A 12,420-nucleotide genomic window follows, 5' to 3' on the forward strand; every position below is an offset into this window, starting at 1 on the left:
TCACCACAGTACCTGATGCATATGCAGAGATTATAATTTTGTGCCAGAGCCATAACCTCATCCCTGATGCTGAGCCTTTTCCAGCTGTTGTAGCTGTTCCAAGTCTTCCTGGGTTGTGCTTGGCTATCAACTATTTACTGATCACACTGCTTTGATGCTTTCACTGCTAGCCAATTGGATCACTGAGGCACAAAGGTGCTGTCTAATAAACTTCAACGATGGGATTCCCCACAATGTCTTCATAAATAACATCAGAATGTGTGACATTGTTCTGTACTCAATAATATTTCTTTCAAGGTTATTTAAAGTCTTATTATTATTGGCACCTGGCCATGGATACATTTTCATCTTGTTGTATTCCTTTTAATCTCTAGTCAGCTTTTTTATGTTTAACAATAACTGCTACCTTTGTATCCACCTCAGTGCTTTTTTTTTTTTTTTTTAGGAAATAACAGGTCTTTTATGATCTGTCTCTCTCTGTGATGTAGTTATCTCGCCCATCAACCTCTCCAACCAATTATTTCCCTCAGGCCTCTGCTCAGGGAATACCAGCAATATAACTCCCCCTACTAATACTAGGGAACAGGCCCTCAATGCTCTCTCTAAGGCCAAGACCACTTCATAAATGGGCTCCACCAATATCCCAGGCTGCCATCTATAGAGCATGAAACATGACTTATCAGGCTGTCTGGAATCTCTAGTTATCCATAGCCTCCAAACAGGCTTCATGCTTCACTAATGGAGAACAGCAACCATCATCACTCTGCATAATGGTGGGCCATCTACAGACACTGGAAACTACAGACCCATAAGTCTCATTAGTCTCATATGCAAAGCCATGGAAAGAATTATCAGAAATGATCAGTAATGAAACATCCAGACACTAGACCCAACCCAGTTTGGTTTTGACCAGAGCAGGGCATGCCTAATCAACCTGGTAAATTTCTTTGAGAATGTCATCAAAGCAATGGACAAGGGAAAAATGGATCACACTACCTACCTTGACCTGGCCAAGACATTTGACACAATACCCCACTCAGGCATTGTTGACAAGCTCAGAAAGTTTGGTGTAAACCCTTATGTCACCAAGTGGATAGTCAGGTGTGTCGCAGACCCATAAAGGTAGAATTGGGGAGTTCATCTCTACAAAGATGGCAGTCACCAGTGGAGTTCCACAGAGATTGGTCCTGGCACTGTTCCTTTTTTGCATCTACTTCTCTGAATTCAAGATCAATGTCAAGGGCCTCTGGCTGACCAAATTTGCAGACAACTGCAAATTATGTGCTGTCATGGAATTTCCCGCAAACATTAATATCCTCCAAGAAGGGCTGATACAGACAAATAACTGGTGTCAGAGCCATTGACTAAAACTAAATGCCCAGAAATGCATAATAGAATCCTTTGGGAAATCATCTACCACTGCAAACTATCATATTGACAACACAAATCAAAGCATTGTCCCAGTAGTCAGGGATTTGGGAAGACACACAGACAGTAATTTAAGCTTTGACCATCATGTGTCTATGGTATTGAGGAAATCATTCTGTATTGTGTAACCTATAAAGAAAAGGTATGGCATTCAGCTTCAGCAGACCTGTCACTCAGTACAGTGTCCCCTTTGTTATGTACCTAATCAGACACATCCAACAACTGGAATATCCAAAACAGTTCCTCGCTAAAAGAATACATGGAATAAGTAATATGTCTTATGCAGACCACCTCAAAGCCATATCCCTGTTTTCTGTCTACTACAGGCTGATGCATACAAGACATCATTGAGCCCCACCCTGATGGACCTCTTGCATATCAGCAAAACAAACAGTGCATGAATTACCCATTCTAAAGACTTAAACCTTGCTTGTGATATAAACAGAACCTGCTGCAGAGAGAGGTATGCATCCCAGAGACTACCCCATCTATGGCACAGGCTCCCCATCCATGTGAAGCAGAGTTCCTCCCTAAACCAATTGTGGTGGAATATGGACAGCTGGATGTGGAGCAGGGATTTCATCCATGGTTTGGCACCTATGAATCTAATGGCCACAAGCAGCCTATAAATGATTCATCTCCCAGGACTCTGCTTGTAAGTGTTTCATCTCCCAAAACCCTGCTTATACATAATGAGAGTACTAAAACTTGTCAGAGATTTAAAAAACATGGCTAAACTTAAAAAGGTCCCAGTAGCTATTAACCTAGTACACACCTATGACTCTATGAACTGTCTCCAATTGTCTTTCAGCAAAGTACTCATGAATTCAATGTCAATAATTCACAATGTAATATAGAGTCAAGTATATATTTATTTGGGTATTTCCATATTCTTAACTCATTTGGGGTCAGTCTACAGCACCTGCATAGGCATGTTAGGTAAAAAGAAATGTAATTTACCAACTATCCTGCCATAATGTATTGATTTATATAATATTATTTTATAGTAAAATATCTTATTTTTTTAAAATAGGGTGAGTGTATAATATGTACTGCATTTATCTTTCCATGTATCTGTACTAATGCATTCCAGTGAAAATGAATTTGAAGCGCACTGCATGTGTGTGCACATTTGAATTATACTACCTAAATGCAACTACTGGCAATATAACCATGGTAGTAGAAAAGAATGTAAAAAAACATGTCTAATGTACAGGATATGAGCATGTTTTATACCCACAACAGGATTAAGATGGAAAACATTTCCATTCTGTGAGTAATTATGTATAAAAAAGATTAAACAGCTTTGCCTATAACATGCAAAAGAAAAATGCACAGAAGTCCAGTTTCAATGCAGTTTCCAGCCTCACTGGTGTGAGATAATAGATTGTATCTTATATTTGGAGTGCAATGAGCTTCCATGGGAGGTAAGAAACCTATTAATTTTATAATGACTATTATGTTATAATGTGGTCTTTGACTTCCAAAAGAAGGAATGATTATTTGGAGGTGATGCATTTAATTTTATCTGATCAGTCTGCCTTTAAAGAGATATATCTTGTGGATGTTAATAAAATTATTACTATTATGAATACATTAATAATTATGAATACATTAATATTTAACCTACAGGTTATAAATGATATAAATATTGAAGATTTTAATTATTTTACAGTTTATTGCCCTGTAATATCAACTTTGTATGGACTTCCTAAGGTCTATAAGTTGATTGATAACCTACCTAAGAGACCGATTATTTGAGGAAGAGGTTGGTCTACTGAACTTGTTTCTTTGTAACTATAAGGCATGCTAACTTCTTCTTCTTTCGGCTTTTTCCTGGTTAGGGGTCGCCACAGCGGATCATCTGTCCGCTCATGATTGGCAGTGGAGTTTTACGGTGTCGAGTTGCCAGCCTGGTGTCCAACCTTCAACAGAAGGCACATACACACCTAGGGCCAATTTAGAGTGTCCAATTCACCTACTGCATGTCTTTGGGATGTGAGAGGAAACCGGAGCACCTGGAGGAAACCCACACGACCACAGGGAGGACATGCAGACTCCTCACAGAAGGCAACCCAGCCAAGGATCGAATCGGAGAACCTCTTGCTGTGAGGCAGCAATGCTAACCTCTGCACCACAGTGGCTGCCCATATAAGGCATGCTAACTAAATACCTTAAATATGTGAAGAGTTATATCAAAATCATGGTTGATGTTTTAAGACAATTACATCATTTTTTAAACCAAAGGAAATACTCCCTTCTTATTTGTTGTACTTGATATAAAGTCAATGTTTACAGTGATTCCCAAGGAATATGGTATAAATTCAATTAGAGAATGACTTTGTAAATATGATAAATTACCTAGCAGACAAATTGAAACTATTTGTGAACTTCTTTAGTTTGTATTAGATGACAATGTATTTGTTTCTGACAATAAGTTTTATCACAAATATCAGGACTGGCAATGGGTATAATGGGTACTCCCATTGCCAATACTTATGCTAATTTGGTGTTAGATAAGTGGGAGACAGAATTTATATATAATGGTCCACTACATGTTTGACACAAAGTTACTTCTTTAAATGGTTTGTGGATGATGTATTTTTCATTGGGAAGGTGGCCATGAAAAATTGGTTGTGTTTGTGGAATTTTTGAATAATAGCACAAATATTTTTTATATTTTTCTACGTCCACCTCACCTTATAACATCCAATTTATAAATATGGATTTATTATTTGATGGGGAAAATATACAGACATCTGTCCATAAGAATAAATATTTATGTTATACAAGCATGCATACCCCTCATGTATTTAAATGGATTATTTAGGGACAGTATTTACGTACATGCAGATTAAATACAAGTATGGCCAAGTGTCTTAAACAAATTGAAGACGTAACCAATGAATTTAAGAATAGGGGTTATGATCAAGACTTATTGAACAACATAAAGAATGAACTTATGTTAATGAGAGATACTCAAGTTCAACCGTACTTTAGTGGTAGTGGAACATTAAACAAAATAAATGATACACCAAGTAGGGGTAATATACTCCATTACCCTACTGCTTTCAGTAGATGCAGTGATGGTGTGAAGATAATAATTATGGATCATTGGGGTATTCTAAGGACCCTACCAGAATTATGGAATATTGGAAATAATGGACCAACATTTGTTTTTTGTAATTGTTTGAACTTGAAACAAATGTTATGTTACAAGAATATTAAATGTAACATTAAACCTACACAATTTTCAAAGGAAGGTACTTTTCCCTGGCATAACTGTAGTTGCTGCATCCTTATTAATAGTGATTGTAATTTTATACACCTTACCACCAATGAGACTTATACATTTAAATGTTTTGCAAGTTGTAATTCTTATAATATAGTTTACTTAGTAACATGCAAGGTATGTCCAAGTTTTTAAGTTGGAAAATCCACAAGATGCCTTAAAGACAGGATAATAGAACATAAATCAGATATTAGAAGAAAAAAGTTTAATGAATGTACTTGCTAGGCATATTTCTGCAAATGATTCAAAACATATGTTTACTTTTAGAATAATAAATAACTACCATTCATAAAAATATAAGGGGAGGTGATTTAAACAATAAACTTGAACTCAAAGAATATGAATGGATTTTACAGCTATAGGCAGACTGCCCCCCCATATCAACTAAATGGTTACTCTTAAACCTGTTTTAAAAGAAAAATAAATGCACTTAAAGTGATTGAGATATATAATATATATATATATATATATATATATATATATATATATATATATATATATATATATATATCAAGTGTTAAATGTGCATTTGTCAGAAATAGATGGTGATTGTACATTATTTTAAGAGAAAAAGCATTTAGAGTGAATTTCATTATTTTTAAAAGCTGTATTATTGATAATTGTTTCACTGTTTTATTGACTGTGCTTAATAGGGTTGTGAATTTAAGTATGGTTCAATTGAATGTTTTTATCTTGCACTAATGAAGGTTTTTTTTGTGAACCTGAAAGTTTTGCCTTTTCTTCATTAAGTCTATGTAGTACATTGCTGTAGTTGTTTCTTTTGTACTTCCAAAAGGATAGTGGTCTGGAACTTCAATAAAATATTCTCTGATCTGTTTGACAGGCACATAACATCTCTGAAGTACTTGCATGCATGTGGGGACATTGTAGAAGATGGAGAGAAAGGGGACTCGGGAACAAAATGTAATAGGAACATGTACTTACCTTACTGAAGAACGTTCACATGCCTTTCTGAAAGAAGGAGAAATGAATAATATCAAGGGAAAATATCAACTCGTAACATACAAGTGACATTGAGAATATGGGTAGAATAGTTTATAATATAGTTAGTGCAAGGAATGTAAACCTTATAAGGATAGCCAAAGCTGATTTTCAGTAACAGAAGTACCAGATGACCAAAAATATTTCTTCATAATCAGTGGGGAGTGGAGGAATGCTTCTGTATAAAGGAAGTGAACTGGAGGTAAATGAAGAAACTGGCAGAAAATAAAGATACTAAAAGCATTTTTTTCATAAAGAGTTGAGTAATCATGGGAAAGAGGAGAATGTAGAAAATGGCAGAGATGGGCAGATGGAGTCATGACCTTGAAATAGGATGAGGGAAAAAAACTTTAAACCTCGATAACGATTCATGCAGATTAATGTACAAATGATAGATTATTTATGTCTGGTTGCATTTTTGAGAGTTGTAAGTTTTGCTGGCTGGAGAAGAACAAAGCAATATGGATGCTGATTTAATTCTGTGAGGCGTTAGTTGAATAGAAGCAAGTTAAATAGGTGTAAAATGTGAGTGCAAAGGGTCAAAGTAAGGTCATAATAGGAATAGTGTGTGTACAGTTTTGAAAATATTACAGTGTGCAGATGACAGGCTCCAGAAAGGACACTGGATGAATGGGGATAAAGTCTGAAAGCATGGCAATATACCCTATAGAGAAAAAAGGTTTGGAGGCATGCTGTGCTTTTTCCATATTTACAGAGATAAGGTTTCAAAGATGGAAATTTTGGCAATTGGATGGGCAACCAAAAATGCATCCTAGGCCTAACTTGTTTTGACCATTTTTGATTTATTTTGTCTGTTCCTTTTGGTCTGGGCCATGGCTGAAAAATGGCAGTGGAGAGTTCCACATAATAAGTTACAAATGTTAAATAAATAAGAAATTGTAGCTAGGTATCTAGTTATATAGAAATAAATAATGCAATGGGTGATCTCATTTACAGTGCAATAACATCTTTTGCTTAGAAGTACTATAAGAACAACACAATTTTATATTATGCATACATCAGACCTAACCTAATAAGTTTATACAAATAAACTAGTTTTTGCTCACTAATTCCAAATATCAAGATAGAGCACTTTCATAACAATTAGTATTTGATTCATGGATACAATTGGTTTACTAAAAAAACAGTTTTTCTTAGTACTAGATGCTATTGTAAAATGATATTCATTGAACTATAATACGAATGCCTTCACAAAACATGAGACTAAAAGACAGTAATTCATATAAATCATAGTAATTCATCTCAACAAATGATAAATAAATAAAATAAATAAATATAACATTGATTACTGCACTAAATGGTGCAAGCCTTGACTTCAGATGATTGTCACTGTTGAAGTGACACCCCGAGCCCATGTGCAAAACAGGAAAAAGGGGTTGATGATGGATAGATTGATTACTACACTAAATGTTCTACGCCCATTTAGTCATGCTCCCATACTAACAAACTATGACAGTCTTCTGTCTTATACTGCTTTTCAGAAATGGGAACAGTATATCTTCTAGTCTCTGTACTGTTGTGCCCTAGAGCTCTCTGAGGGATTGAAATATGTCTGACCAATGTTGTGAGTTTGATCTGACATGTCTAATAAAAAGAAGTCCCTCAGAATTTCTTCTGAAATCAGAGATATCATAATGTGCTAATTGAAACATGTTTTCAAGATAAAAATGACAAATAATTAAAGCTATTGGATGACAGCAAGCAATGTCCTGCAAATATTTTTCATTTTTTCATTTACTCATCGCATACCATTTAGCTCTGAGAATTCCCTTAGCAACTAAAAGGACTGTCACTAACTTCTGAAAGAAAGCTTTTTTGTATTATGGGTGTTATGCACTAATAACTTAAGTAAACAAATTATGACATAAATTGGATGGCATATAATAATTAACATGCTTTATTCTCAACAACACATTTGTTCCTGATATCCTTCATGCCAGCTAGAATTTTTAGATTCATAAATGCTTTCCATGATTGCATTCAGATCCCAATTAGACTAATGTTACTTCCATAACCATCTGTTTAATGTTGTAAAGTCACATCTGAATCTTCTACTAACCTCACAAAATGCTGCCATCTTCCACAGTCTTTACAGTGCAAGTATGCAAGTAGGAAATGGAAGAAGACTGCCAGGCCTTTTTTCTTTATCTCTCACACACACACACACACACACACACACACACACACACACACACACACACACACACACACACACACACACACAAATGCATGAACACACACATGGAAAACACACATGTACACACACAGCGACAGAGTAAATTTACCATCACCAATCAGTCTACTGCATGTCTTGGGGATATATGAGGAAACAGGAATATCTGGAAGAATTCCATGCAGCCAAAGGAAGGTTATACAGAAGGCATGTCAGTCATGAACTGAAACAGAGGCCATCTTTTTACTGTCTGCACCACTGCACCACCCAACTTCCATACTGCAAAAAAAAAAAAAACAATTTTTTTCCTGCAAATATATCTATATGAAACATTCAAAGCACAGAAATAATACTTTAGGCTGAGAAAAATGCATATTCAAACTGCCAGCCTTGTATCCTTACTGGCCTGAATTTAGGAAGTAAAGCTCATTATAACTGGGCAATGTTATTATTTCTACATGGTTTTGCATTCTCATAAATGCCATCAACCATTTAAATTTACTATTCTAGAACAAAAACGATTAAGAAGTCATGCATGCTACAGTTCTTTTGAAGGAATAAAGCTGAATTTTCTTGTTTTACTTTTAGGAAGCCATATGATTTCTAATAATATGTCTCAGTAGCTGTGTTAATGGATCTAATGATTAGATAAAAGCAGTGCAGTTTCCTAATGCCATTTTGTACTTCAGAAGTTTTGCTGTATCATGACTTTCACTACTAGCCCCTAGAGACCTCAAACACAACTTCAAAGAGATTATTTGTTGTTTAACAATCACAGATCCCTTTCTATCTCATTCTGTTTCTTCTTTGCTGTGTATTGAATCTATTTCTTGTGATCGTAAAATGTATAGATAGACAACAACACATTATGGAAATGAAGGACTGTTGTGAATCATTAGAGACATGCTTATTTTGATAATGATGTATAAGAATTTTGAAGATTTTTTTTTCTGGTAAACCAACACTTGCATTCCTATAAAAATGAAGAGTTTCAGTCAGCTGAGCACATGAGAGTAGTGTACTAATGTGTTATCATTATAATGGAGTAACTGCTTGCTAGTTAAAATATTGATCAGTGACAGCGTTTTTTGTGGTGCTCATGCTGTGTTATTCATTAATTATTTTGTTTAGCTATTTAAGGCTCTTCTCAGATGCAACCACCTGCAGATGCATACCCAGAACTCCCAAAATTCAAATAAAAATAAAAAGAAGTGAGTCAAAGGAGCAAATTGTGTAAAGAGGATATTGAAATATTTCCTGTCTTATATCACATCTTATATCACATTTACTGGAATTTCTCTCTCTCATGCAGTTAAATAAATTGCTTCTTGTGCCAACTGTTATCCTTTTACCCATCAATGTGGACAAAAATAGGTGGTGTCAGCTCTTACCCTGCTACTGAGTTAGCAATATTATTGAAAACACAGCATGTGCGGCTATTTCAGAGTTCTATGTTATGAGTTCAACATACGTTTTTTTCTGAAATATAATATAAATTATTCCATACAATAAAGCTTAAAATATAGCTGATTCTAAATGATACAGCATCTTGTAGTCTTTCAATCAAAGTAGACAGTGCCTTAAACACAATTCAAGACTTGCTGGAAAAACAATCTCTGGTAACAGACTCTCTCCTGGCATTGTCAATGTAATATTTCAGCCTTCTGTCTAGTCTCCTTCTCTGGTACATGGTCTCCCTGCACCCAGAACTACCGCTCTGCTCCCTTGGTTCCCTTTAGCAAGGATAACTGTTCTCTCTCTTTCTTTCTATCTCTTGTCTCCTTCTTTAGTTCATGAATCACCAACCCAGAGCCACTGCTCTGGTCATCCAGTTCTCCTTAGTAAGGGTGAATGCTTTTTGCTGTAGTCTTTCCCTTCTTTTCTGTAGCCCTTTCCAGTAGCTCAGCAGTTCATTTATTATCAATGCCTGCTCAGGCCTTACTTCAACCATGTCATACCTTCTTAAGAACATGTGCTTCTGTACTCTGCTGTACTTCAGTTTAAACTAATATTACTTATAATCTGCAGTACATACTGCTATACAACCATACACACAGTAGTTCAAAATGTTATACAGATTGATATATTCAACATGTCATAGAGTCACAACTATACCAACATTATACTATGTTTATACACTTAACATGTCACAATATCACAACTTCCCCCATACCAGTGCAAAGCCAGAGGTTAAGGACTCATAATGATTAGTAGCAGGACTTTCCCTTGACAACCTATAGTAATATGTGAGGACACTGTATGCTCCCCAGGTAAACAGTCTTTTCCAATGTGTCTGCTTTAAGCCACTCCTTTACTATCTCTCTGTAGCCTTTATTCAGATTTATGGTATCTTGTTTGTTAAGACACATAAATGCCACTTGTGGTGTGGTCTTAAACTGATGCTGAATGAAATTAATGTTGCAAGGCAACTCTGCAAAGACAGTCCTGCCCCCCCGGAAAAAAAAAAACTTCTCTTTGGTTGTTATAGTGCTATGGGTATTATCGTTTTCCACCTTTTTTGTAAGTTATCTACACCACTTTAAATGTTTTTCTGTTTTCTCGTATGTGTCTTGCTCTACATTTTTTTCTTTCCTAGGAAATGTTATGTACACTTTCAGCATTTTATCCTGCATACTAGTTTTATTTTCTGAATGCTTGTTTGCACGCAGAATTTCTGGATAACCTTTATTAACCCCATCTGTTCTTCTAAAGGGTTTATTTACAAGCTTTTGCATTTTGTACATTGTCTACTGTCGTCACTAAATTTGCTGCATTGCTGCTATCTCATAGAACTGTCATCTTTGAGTTTTACTAAAATGTTAAAATATGTGACTCCTGTTGGTCATCACCAGTTTTAACTTTGACACAAGTATCATAACATGTATCCCTGGTACTTTCTTGTTTGTCATTGCAGATGCCACTGTGTATTGTTAATACATCCACATAAAGTCTTTTATAAGTACATATTAATCTGTTTTTTAGCTGGACGTTTAAGGTTTGCACGTTACAGGTCTGCTATTCACTTTGAATTCTACAAACTTCTGATCCTTCTCTTTGGCATTCTGATTCTGACTTTTACACTGAAGGAGCATTTTTCTACTGATATAACCCACCTGTGTTTTTAAAGTTTATGATGCTTATTAGCAAGTCCACTAAGTCAGGATTATTTTCTTCAATAAACTCCCACAAAGTGGGAAGGTATACCTTTTTGTATGTCTTAGCATGTTAAAACTACCCTCTGTTTTATTTTCTTAACTATTAACACAGTCCTTTTGAGTGTTCTATTTTCTTTTAGGATGTTGTCTAACTTTATTACTTTGAATGGATACTTCCTTTTCCTTCCTCGTGTTGCTATTCAATGCAAGTGATTTTTTAGAATACAGTTTATCAACAATTTTACTTTTTTCTTGATTCACAGAGTCCTGCTGCACAAAGTCCACCATAAATTGCACTATCTTCTTTACCCTACCAAAACTAATTCAGAACTCTACATTTTCAAGCATGTTTCTTTTTTGTATTTTTATCTTGCCACTTCTTATTGTTAATTTTTGTGTGTACTTTTGTCTTGCACTGATTTTTACTTCAGAATTTTTTACCAGGTTACATCAGTTCCTATATTGACTTTTCTTATATGTTTGTGTTACACGGGTCATGCTTCTCATAACAAACAATCTTTTTTACTGTTTAACAACAATAAAATTCTGATACCATTTGTTTAATTCTCTGCCTCATTTAATTTTTCTCGTCTTTTCCTTTATGAACTTGATATACAGAACTTTCTCTTTTTTCTTAGAATTCCTGCATTTTGTCTCAATAGGATTTTTTTTTATTAAAAGTTATTAATTTAGCATATTTACAATATGTTCACGGAAAGGAAGAAATTGAACACCACATACTGTTATGTGGTGTTAGGAATACATTGATCATCAAGGTAGTCTTATACAATTAACACTTTAAGTGTGTTGGTATTGCAATAGTAATATTTCAAGGCTATTCTAACCACTAAAATGCTTACTATGATTTATAGATCTTATTCTGATCACTTTTTCCCCAGTTTATGTAGTATTCCTGTTAAGTTTAAAAATTCTTTTAATGTAGGAACTGAGGTCATTTTCTAATTTTTTTGTAATAACTTTTCTAGCTACTGCCAGGAGACTCCACAACATTTTTTGTTGTTTGGTTTTCAATATTCTTTAGTATTATTGATCTAGTTAACGAACAATGATCAGACAACAACCCCTTAAAAACATACCTATCTCTTCCGAAAATATATTTATTTTTTTGCAATCTATAAATGTGTGTCTAATCAACTTTTATATCTTTTTTACATCCCCAACAGACTGAAGATTAGACATTTTATAGGGAGTAACAAGCATTGTATACATATATTTCCACATAAAATTTTCCATTATAACTGATTTAAGTAAAAAAGTATTTTTTTACCATCTATTGAGCCACTCAATCCACTGCTATACAGAAACCTTCAGAATTTTGCATCAAAATT

Source organism: Protopterus annectens, chromosome 1.part2 (assembly GCF_019279795.1).
Source record: "Protopterus annectens isolate FY-2018-M chromosome 1.part2, PAN1.0, whole genome shotgun sequence".
Lineage (NCBI taxonomy): Eukaryota > Metazoa > Chordata > Ceratodontiformes > Protopteridae > Protopterus > Protopterus annectens.